This window comes from Marmota flaviventris, chromosome 16 (assembly GCF_047511675.1).
Source record: "Marmota flaviventris isolate mMarFla1 chromosome 16, mMarFla1.hap1, whole genome shotgun sequence".
NCBI classification, from domain to species: domain Eukaryota; kingdom Metazoa; phylum Chordata; class Mammalia; order Rodentia; family Sciuridae; genus Marmota; species Marmota flaviventris.
The window spans coordinates 58,279,640-58,290,433 of NC_092513.1; the positions used below are offsets into that span (position 1 = coordinate 58,279,640).

At 47.0% G+C, this 10,794-nt stretch overlaps 1 long non-coding RNA gene across 3 annotated transcripts; it reads left to right on the top strand.

The window, feature by feature from the left end:
- The first annotated feature begins 2,891 nt into the window (after positions 1 to 2,891).
- On the top strand, positions 2,892 to 9,338 carry LOC139702144 (uncharacterized). 3 transcript variants are annotated; one of them, XR_011704732.1, is made up of 4 exons: positions 2,892 to 2,971; positions 3,195 to 3,359; positions 5,451 to 5,664; positions 7,580 to 9,338. It is a non-coding gene; the product is annotated as an uncharacterized lncRNA (long non-coding RNA). The 3 variants fall into 3 exon arrangements; XR_011704734.1 differs by having other exon boundaries at positions 8,399 to 9,338; XR_011704733.1 differs by having other exon boundaries at positions 2,916 to 2,995.
- Positions 9,339 to 10,794: the final 1,456 nt, after the last annotated feature.

A 10,794-nucleotide genomic window follows, 5' to 3' on the forward strand; every position in this document is an offset into this window, starting at 1 on the left:
AAGTTTGAGGGCGTGTCTTCAGACATAGGCGTGTAGCCCCATGGGTTGAGCTACATTCACCTATTCCTTTGTAATATTAACCCTTTGCCCTGTTTGGGATAGAATGTTCCATGGAAATGATTCTTTGTGTGTCCCCTTCTCTTGCTCAGCCTTTGGGTGTGGCCTTCCTAGATGTCAGTCAATCTGCTGACAGCAGACATCATGAAGCTAGACTCAACCTCCTGAAACCTGACCTCTTGCCTCATTTGAATGGCTTCTCCTTAATAAAAGGGTTCAGCTCCTGCTCTCTCTCTCTCTCTCTCTCTGTGGACCCTTAAGGTCTGAGGAGCCGTCACAGGACCCCGAAGAAAAAGGTATCTCTGTCTCTTGTGTGGTTATTTCGTGCAGCCCAGTTCCCCTGGAGTGACCCTGAGTGTTTTAGTTGTGAGGAACATGACATTGAATGGATAAACAAATTGTGATGCATTCATACAATGACTAGTAGGCAGCAATAAAAAAGAACAAATTACTGATGGTAACATCTTGGATGAATCAAAAGGCATTATTCTGAGTGAAAGAACCCAGTCTCAAAAATTTACATGCTGTTTTCCTTTATAAGATGTCTGTTCAAAACTATCATAATGAAGAATAAATCCTATTTGCCAGGGATTAGGCAGGGGACAGGAGTGTGGCTACCATGGCCTAGGGTGGAGGAGTTTAGGCAATAACAACTTTCTCAATGTACACTGAAATTCAAAGAACTGTAAGCCAAAAGGAAAGTTCATCTCATGGTAGGTCAACTGAAAAACAAAGGTAAGGAGGACTATAGCTTTCAAAAATGTTAATTTTATAAAAGACCTAGGAAGGCTGTGGAAATGTCCAAATAAAGGAGCCTGAAGAGACATGACTAATGCAATACACAAAACCCACAGTGAAGGGGAAGAAATGACAGAATATCCTATGTATTAATAGATAGAAAAATATCCCTGAAGTTTCAGTTCTAACCTTTCTCAAAACCTGGAAAATGTTGATTAGTGCTCTTGAGTTCTATTCCTATTATCTTTTTATATATATATGTATATATATATATTTTTTTCATTGTAGATGAACACAATATCTTATTTAATTTTTATGTGGTGTTGAGGATCAAACCTAGGGCCTCGAATGTATTAAGTGAGCGCTCTACCGCTGAGCCACAAGCCCAGCCCCCTATTATCTTTTTCTACAGTAATTAATTGATTCAATTAAGTGTCCGTGTATACAAATAATATGTCCTGTTACATAAAAGGCAATGTATTTGTGGACATAAGACAGGAGAAATTCCTCTTTTCCTTTAAGACCATTGAATATTGGTGCCAAACCATTTATCCACTCTTCTTTAATACTATTTACTGTCATAAACATATGATAAAATTTTGATATCTCTTAGGAGTTAGTTTTCTAAATAATTGTTTGAGATTATTTTTCTAGTCCCATAGATAAGTGACTTATTGGATGCACCACATAATAGCAAGCCTTATGAACATTTTTTTCAAACTGTCTCACTATTGAGAGATCATTGTTTTGCAACTTGGAAAACTCTTCTTCCCAAAACATTTTGTACATGGAAACAAATAACAGCAAATCCCAATGCTAACTGGCTTACTTACCAAAAGGAATTTATTGACTCACTGATCATAGATGTATCAGGACTCTACCTTCATGCCTCTGTGGTGGCTTGGGCCTACCTTATTTCTCTTAGCAATTTTGTCCTCAGACTGCATTCTACCATGGTGGCAAATGTCTGCCACTGCAATCAGAGCTGCTGTGTTTCTTCAATCATATCCCAAGGGTGGGGGCATTATATCTAAATCAAAACATTAACCGAAGTCTTGAATCTCAGTGACTGTACACCTTAGAGCATGTATTATCCCCGAACCAACCACAGCCACTACACACTGAAGAAGAGAAATAAAACACAATATTAGGGAGGGCGCCATCATATCTGCAGTGACAATTCTTCCACTTACTTCACACTTCCTTTACTTAATACAATCAGCTACCATCTATTTGATCCATACCTTGTGCTGCCTCTTTGCATCCTTTTGGCCATTCCAAACAACAGGGAACTGAGTTATCCTTCCAGGTTACCTTAGTTAATGGGAGTGTATGGAAACAGTAATGGAGGTCAGGGTGACAGCAAACGCTTCAGCAGTTAAGCAGGAAGGCTTCTTGGAGGAAGGACATCAGGGCACAGCAGCTCTGGGGATTCCAAGGCCAATCTCATGGGGAGCCTGGGAAGCGAGGGTCCTTGGCTTTTTTTGGTGTGGTTTCTTTTCTTAGGTGCTTAGTCCCAACACCCTGGGAGAGTCTGTTTTCTACCACATCGCTGACTGCACAGGGCCACCACAGGGCAGTGCTACCCTGAGTGTCGTGCCTGCTTGAAGGAAGGTCCCACTTCCCAACCAGAGGCTGGGGCAGAGCTCACAACATATGCCCAGGAAAGCCCTCGCCAGCAGCTGTCAGTCCAAGAGGCCCTTGGAGGCGGTCCCTCAAAGCAAGGAGAGGGGCAGGCGCCTTCTAAGGAGCCCTGTCCTTCTGGGCAGCAGTCCCATTACCCTGGCTGAGGCCCATTTCCCACGAGAAAGCCCAGCATCCAGGGCCGCGTCCACTCGGTCCCACGGCCACGAGGGGCAGCCGCAGGCCTCACACCTAGGAAGTTGGGGACAGGTGAGGAGGCTAGTTAGTTGCTGTCCCACCCTAGCTCACCAGCTGAGGTGACAGCGCGGCTGGCGGGGCGCCAAGGGCCCCGCCCTCAGCACGCTGAGGTTGACGCGGAAGCGAAGTGGAGCCATCGCCAGGGAGACGGGGGCGGGGCCTATGCCAGGGCGGGAACTTGGAGCCGCGGTCGCGCACAGCTCCACGTGGGAGGAGCCCGGAAGTAGCGCCCTGGAGGCGGGACTGCAGGTCCGGGTCTGGCGGGTCCGGCTCCCGGGATCCAGGAGCGGAGAAAGTGAGCTGGCCAGGAGCGGCCCAGGTCTAGGCGCCCACACGAGGGTGGGACCCTGGGAGGACTCTGCCGCCGCCTTGGAGCCTCGGTCCCGGGCTGCCTGTCCCCTGGAGCCGCCAGGGCGGTCCCCACAGCGCCCACCGCCCGACCCCGCTGTCCCGGTTCTCAGCTGAGGGCTTTCCTCAGCGGAGCTGCTGTTCACAGCTGGGTGGGTTTTGATTTGCAGGGTCCTGTTCAGGATGCGGTGGCCTCAGCAGAGTGGCCTGGGCCGCGGACCTCAGAGGAGAAGAGGTGGCCTGACCCGCAGGCCCCCTGGAGAGTGGGAGGGCGACTGAGGAGCCCAGTGTGACCTGGGGAGCAGGAGGCCGGTTTAAAAGAGAGACCCGCCCAGGTATTTCAGGTCTCACTGACTCTGTGTCCTTTTGTTTTCCTGTCGCACCTGTGAATTTTGTTTTAAGTCCTCGCTTTAAAAACCCTTTCCTGATTCCTTCTGTGTACCTGACCCATCATTTTAAATCATGTTCCAAGGTCACTTTTTGGTTTATGTGTGGTTCTGGGGATTGAACCCAGGTCCTTGAGCCTGTTAGGCAAGTGACCTACCTGAGCTACACCCTCAGAGACCCCTGTAATTTTTTCCCCCTTGGCCACAAGGTCTAATTGCCAAGGCTGACCTCAAAGGTTCCTCTTCCTCAGCCTCCCTGGTGGCTGGCATGACAGGCATGCACCTGGGACTGTCACACTCTAGCCTGTGATGGGAACTCATGTGCATCTGTCCAGGGCTGAGCATGGTTATGCAGAGCTGTGCTCCAGGCTCCCTGCAGGGCTGTGGAGGCTTCTGCTGCCCAGCAGCCCTGGTGCCATGGCCAGTGCTCCTCCCAGCCGAGGGCAGGCAGCTGCCCATTGCTGTAGGCTGACCTTATTTTCTTCTTTTTGTACATGTAACTTTATCTGGAGTATGTTGGATTGTTTTTCAATTATGAAACTAACAGGTCCTCTAGAACCTTCAAACAATTAGTACAATTCCTAAAGAGTAAGTGAGCATGCGCAGAAATTGGGCTAATGTTTTGGGAAGAATGATGTTAGATGATATTTTCATGGCTTGAGTATATCATCCAACATGAAGTTACATTTTATTACTTACAAAATAATAAAATAATGAAGCAATACCATGGGCTGAGCCAAAATATATCCTCAGGATCTTAGGCATACTGTAATAAATCTGCATCACTTTGGGTCATTCCCCTCATATTTCCTTTGAGATATTTTCTATGTGAGGCTTAAGAAGAACAGAATATTCTATAAAGAAAACCTTGTGATCTGTGCAGTATAAAATTGAATGGGTTCATTCAGAAATCAGAAATTCTATTGAAAGGTATTTGCCTGAGCCAAATAAAACCTATTTCTAGGCGTCCTGGTGAAGACAAGCTTTTATCTTTATATGTCTCATTGTCTGTGGGGTTTTTTTTTTTGTTGTTGTTAGAATGAAATTCATAAGTTGGCAAACCATTTTATCAGATGTGTAACTAGATGCCATTGAAATTATCCACTTTTAAATGGTAGACATTTTGTATATGAACACTGCCTGTCTGCACCTTTTTTAAAAACAGGTCTGGGCTCAGGAGCCCAAATACCAATGGTTATCTGGAACATATTCTTCAGTTTGGCCTATCTGCCAGTATGCCCTGAGGTCATCTGTTCTATCATCTTCATTACCCCTGCTCCCTCACTAGCTTTCATAGAACCCACATGCTGTCTATGAGTCAGGGTCACCAATCCCACAACATTTCGTTTGAGTATCCAAAGTCCCACATTTCACTTCGCCATGCCTGACATAGGCAGTAATATTTATCAGGAAATGTGAAATTTTCAAAGATCCAATTCTATGTGCTCCTTTCTCAAAGGGCATTAGGCAGGGATATAGCATACATAAATATTAAGTAAAGACCATAGTTTTAAAAAGTCATAGATACTTTTTATTTTGGAGGAGGTATGATTTAATAGGGAATTCCAACAGCTACGTAATAGTGAAATGGTAAGTCTTCCATCCATTTTATTCTTTGTTTCTGATGATTTTTATGAGTAAGGATAAGATACTTCCTTGTTCCAATGCAGATGTTGCCCACTTCTGTGAATGGATGCACGGTGTCACCTGCTACTTGGATGTCTGCATGTTGTGCTTGACACTAATATTGTACTTGGTAGGTGGCAGAAAGTCAATACTGAAGTTAAGCTCTTGTGTTCTAGCAGCTGTGCTGAAGATCCTTGGTGTGCCACCTTCTGCAATCCATGTTGCTCTCTTCATGTTCCTTATTGACTTCCTGGTGATGAGCATCATGGTCTCCTGGTCTTTGAGAATGGCCAAGCATTGCTCTGTGAATGTGGAAGACAGTCATGTGGAAGGCTCCAGGGAGGAGGGATCATTGATCATGTACTCTAATCCATGTGCCTCTTTAATGACCTGTTTTTCTTCTTGGGTTTTAAGGGAGACAGTGCCCTCAAACACTTCTGTGCAGCTGGGAATGCAGGCTTCTGCTTCACCTTGAAGGAAGCATTAATGATTCCTTTCCAGAAGACATGAGAAGAGAGAAGTGAGCCTCTGGTATCATGCAGATTCCTTGCATTGCCCATGGGCTAGAAGAGAGAAGAGTTGCTTCATGAGATTTGATCCCCTTTTTCCTGAAAAGTTCCACACACAGGTGAGTCCCCAGCATGTTTAGACATCATTTCAGACATCTTTGTTGACAGAAATGAATCACACCCCCTGATGATGTGGAAGAGCTATAGATGGGTTTGCTATGAATTTTCTATTTCATTTCTCAGGGCCTGAGTCAAGCCAGCCATTGTGCTGTCAGCGCATGAGCTGCTGGTCAAATGTGAGGAAGTGGTCTTGCTTTATGAAAACACCACCCTGATTCAGTGAGCCAGAGGCAGCCTGCAGTCCCTCAGTTTTCCTATAAAGGCAGATTGCTGTGGATGGCCTCTGGCCTCGTCATGCAGCCCTGCTCAGAGTAGGGGATTGAGGGTCCAGGCAGATCCCTAGTTCCTTTTGACCTTTATTGCCATTGGGCTGCCCCAGGGTCCTTGGACTCTACCTGGTCTTCTGGCCTAGGTCAGGGGATGTGAGGTTTGGAATCCCTCTCTGTGGCAGGATCCCAGGCCCCCCAGCCATTTGAGGGCAGGCACAGCCTTCCCTAATTGTGTTAGAGGGGGAGACTTCTCCCACCCATCCTCATCCATGCTCATCCCACATTTTGTAGCTTGACACCTGAGGACCTTTATTCATTGACTTAGTGGTTAGTGATGATGGTTGCTAAGACTAAGTATCTCTTTCAAAGTCACATCACTTGCATGGTTGGGCTAGAGCATGGATCTTCGTAATTGATTTCATGGGACTCTCTCATGGAAACTGTGACTGCCTCCTAAACACACACTCTACATTTGGAGTGTCAAAATTCTTGGCACTGCCTCCTTGGCAAGTGTATCTTGTCTTCTACTTGGGAATTTCACAAATATTTTCGTTTGGTTTGTGGAGGTCATGCAGAAGGGATTTCATTTGAAATAGCCCAAACAAGAAATACCAGTTGTCTTTTTCACACATGGATGTGTGTAATGAACATCCCTTTCTGTGTGTTTGCATGAGTTGCTCCTTTGAATTTGTTGAAGACTGGTTGGCTGGGGAGCAAGGTAACGAGAGATGGATATCAATGGTTGTCAAGTATTCTGAAGTGAAGAATGTATTGAGGATGTGAAGCCTTTTCTAGCCAGTTCCTATGGCTCAGTCAGGGATCAGTCAGAGGATTCTGTCTGGTAGACTCTTTGGAATAGATGTCAAAGTGGCCTGGTCTTACCCTGTCCAGGACTGAATGCTGAGCTTGAGTGGGAGCTTCTTGTCATTTCAAGCATTTCCATGAGTCTGTCCTCTGTTCTCTTGTATCCAAGTGGTTTCTAACAGGAAAGCAGAACAAAAATTGAAAGTATGGTGATTGATTATTTATACCAATGTTATTTCAATCAACTTTGTATAATACGAAATTAACTTTCTGCTAGTAAGATTTCATATGTGAGGAAATAATGAAAATATTGGGGTTAGGGGATGAGAATATGCAAATCAAACATTTTTGAGCACCAAGACCCGTTTTTTGTTTTTGTTTTTTTAACTTAAATAATAAAGTGCCAGAAGACCACACCTGCCATTCAACCTCAACAACCTCCAGGTCCAGCCTCCAGGTGGCCCGTTTCACCAGGGTGTGTGGGACCACACTGTCCTGGGATGAGAGAGCAGTACCCACGAATGTTGGTACAGAGTAGATATTGCTAGAGACAGTGGGGAGGTAGTGGCACATGAGGAAGGGAAGAGCTCTCAGGATGGGAAGAGGGGGCCGCTTCGAGACTCATTGGGCATGGCACGAGGCTGCTGGGTGTGGTGTTGGCCTGGGCCCACTGAGTGGGGCAGATCCATGCTCTGTGTCCCTCTACCCTCCTCTGTAGCCTGTGTTGGCAGCAGATCAGGGAATTGGGGTCAGAAGTGCTCCCAGTAACACAGGCACCAGCCCCCAGTGTGTGCCTAGCCCTTTCCCCACCTGGCCTGACTTAGTGCTTGTCTTGCCTCAGGGCTGAGACCCTACAGTCTCTGATGAGTGTGTCTGCGGTCCAGATCCAACCTGCATGGCCAACATGCTCAGACCTTCAGCTGGGTCCTAGGCTGCTGCAACCAAACCCTGTCAATTGGGTGGCCCACAACAGAGGAAGTGTCTTCCGTTGAGCTCCAGAGGCTCAACACAGTAGGTGTTGGGCTGTCCCAGTGCCATAACCCCTCCCAGGTTTCAAGGGGACTGTCCCCCCAACTCTGTCAGCCCTTGCCCACTCTCCTACTGCTGTCCATGATCTGTGGTTCCCATATGGGCATCCCGACCTGGCTCCAACCTCACATAGGCTGTATCCCCAAGTCTCCCTGGTCTCTGGGTCCAGACTCCCCTCTTCCTACAAGAATATAAGATATTAGATTTGGGCCCAGTTGATGCTGTGTTCCATCATGTGAGCTCTTAGCTTCATCACTGTACAAAGACTCTTTTTCCACATAAGTTCACACGACTTTTGGGTGGCTAAGAATTTTCAGGGGACACTTTTCTAATGAGTACACTTTCCTTTCTTCAGATCTCTCCCCACTGAGCCTTCTTCTCATCCTTGTCCTAGTTCCTTTATGGCAAGTTCCCTCCTTATGGCTGAGAGGACCTAGTGACCCCTGGATTCACACATTGTCTTTAATCACCAACACACTGCAGAATTCTCCATGGGACTGCGGTGTTTTGCATTGGAACCCACCCCCTGACCTCTAAAAGTGGTCTAGACAATTGGGTTGACTCCCTCCCTCCTGAACCTCTTTGATGCCCTTTAAAGTAAGTTATTCTTTTGGATTCCTTCCACAAGTAGGCAAGTCCTTGGATCCCCTGCTAGAAAGTCTTCCAGCCTGAAGGTCAGATGTGTCCAGATGTTGAGTTGAAGGATATCATCCTAGAAGCCCTCATCCTGGCTGCAGCGTTTCCTCCCCTCAATGCAAAGCAAGAAAGTGCAGTTGCCTCTGTACCCATTCTTCTGCATCCATGGTCCCCACCAGCTGGAAATCCAAACTATCAGGAAAGGAGTTGTGTCTCTCTGGACAGATACTTCTCTCCTCATTGTTTCCTGGATCTTACAGTGTTACAGAGAATGACACTGCCCTTTCATTGTATTAGGTGTCAGAAGTCATCTAGAGATAATGGAAGTGCTACAGGAAGAAGATATACAGCGTTTAGATGCAAATACTCTGGCATTTTTGTAAGAGACTTGAACCTGTGTGGACTGGTGTTTTGGGCAGACTTTGAACAAATCTCCCTTGGATTTCTTGTAAGGTTTCTGGTTTCTGGACTTGGGAGTGTTCAGTGTGAGTCAGCCTCATGGGGATGTGATAGGGGGGCAGTCGGAGCTGTTGTGCAGAACCTCAGTGATGGCTTGTAAGGCCACATGCAACACTGCAAGCAGGAGCCGAGAAGGGAGCCCTCTCCCCATGTGTTCAGCTTAACTCTTGTCTTATCCAAAATCATGACTTGTGAAATGTTGCAGAAATGGACTCATGCCAAGAAGTTGGGATGTTCTGGGGAGCATGGGCTGTCATTCTATTTTGTCTCTGCATTATGATGTGTTAGCGGGTGGGAACTTGAAGATGTGCTTAGGCCATGGATTCTCCTTCCCTGGGAAAGGGCTTCTCAAAGCAGCCCTTGTCCCTGTTTCACCTGCTTCCCCAGGAGGACACAACAAGAATGTTCTTACAAGTTGGCCCCCAGTCTTGGTCTTCCAGCCTCCCAAGTTTGAGAAATAAAATCTGTGCTATGAATTACCCAGTGTCTTGTATTCTGCCATCACAACACAAACTATGCTAAGATGAGTCAATCAGCAGTCTCCCAAGTGTTTACATTCTGGTAATTGACACCAAACATCCGTTTTGTAATTAAACCATTTTGGAGTACACAGTTGAGTGGCATTAACCATGTTCATGTTGGTGTATAGGTGTCGCCACCCTGCATCTCCAGAACTCACGTGAACATACTCTTGCCATCAGTGCTGAATTCTAGTGCCCTTGAGGCCCAGGAAAAGAACATTGTACTTTATCTTTTTATGAACCTGATAATTGAGAATCTGAGATAAGTGAAATCCTACAAAATTTGCCTTTCTCTGGACACAATCATTTTCAAGGGATGCAGTTCACCCCCACTCGTAAGCATATCTGGTCCTCTGCCAACTCTGCGGGTATTTCAAATGCACTCTCAGTGACAGTGGTGACTGTGTGCACATGAGCTGTCTGTCCAGCTCAGATCCCAGGATCTAGGGTCTTTGGTTCCATGCAGCCTATAGGTTGCCTCCTCCTCCAGGTCTCTGCAGGCCATTGGCACAAAGGCCCTGGGCCTGGTGGTTTCTTTAGGTGAGTGCAATACGTGTCCACAGTGTCCTGGGTCATGATGGACTATAAATAGAAGCAATGCCTGGATACTCCTGGCATCTCAGTGGGCTCAGCCTGTGTGCTGAGAGTTGTTGTGACCTCCTAATTAATGGGCCCCCAGAATCCCAGAGAAAAGGGCAAGTCCAGAGCCAGTGGAACCTCAGTGTCTCTGAGAGAACTTTTGGGGTGGGGGGCCAGGATACATTGATGTGATGACTCTGATGCAGAGTCACGTGCTTCGAATCCAGGTAGAGGTGCTCAGGAGCAGCCTGGGCTGGCACGTGGTTTCCCCACCTCCACACCTGTGGAACATCTTGGGGCTCTGAGAAGCACAGCAGCCTGACCACGTGAGGGCATCTGCTGTCTCTGCATACAGTGATCTGGGTTTTCTTCACGTCTCTCAACAATTCCACATAACACCAGCTCTGAACCCAGAGTCCTGGGCACTTAGTTGAGGCTCCATCAGCTCCCACCTCTCTCTACCTGACAGAGCCATCCTGGCTCCCTCTGCACTCATTACATTGAAGATGAAAACCTGGAGGGTGGGACTTCCCGTCATCCAGAAGTTCCCAAACACATTCCACTGTGTCATTTATTCCTGGAACTCAAATGGTTGGGTTGGGCCACAAGCACCCTGGCATCCATGTATGGGAACCATGGTAGTATAATCAAGAAACAGGAAGGAGAGGGGTTGGACTGATGTGTACAGATGGCAGGGCATAGTACAGAGTGGAATGGAGAGTTCTCACCCGGGGTGATTGTTGTGATATGCAGAAATGCTCTGCTGGTGCTGGGGTGCCCGCATGGTTTCCAGGGTCTTGAAAGGCTACAGATGCCCACAGAGTGTCCTCGG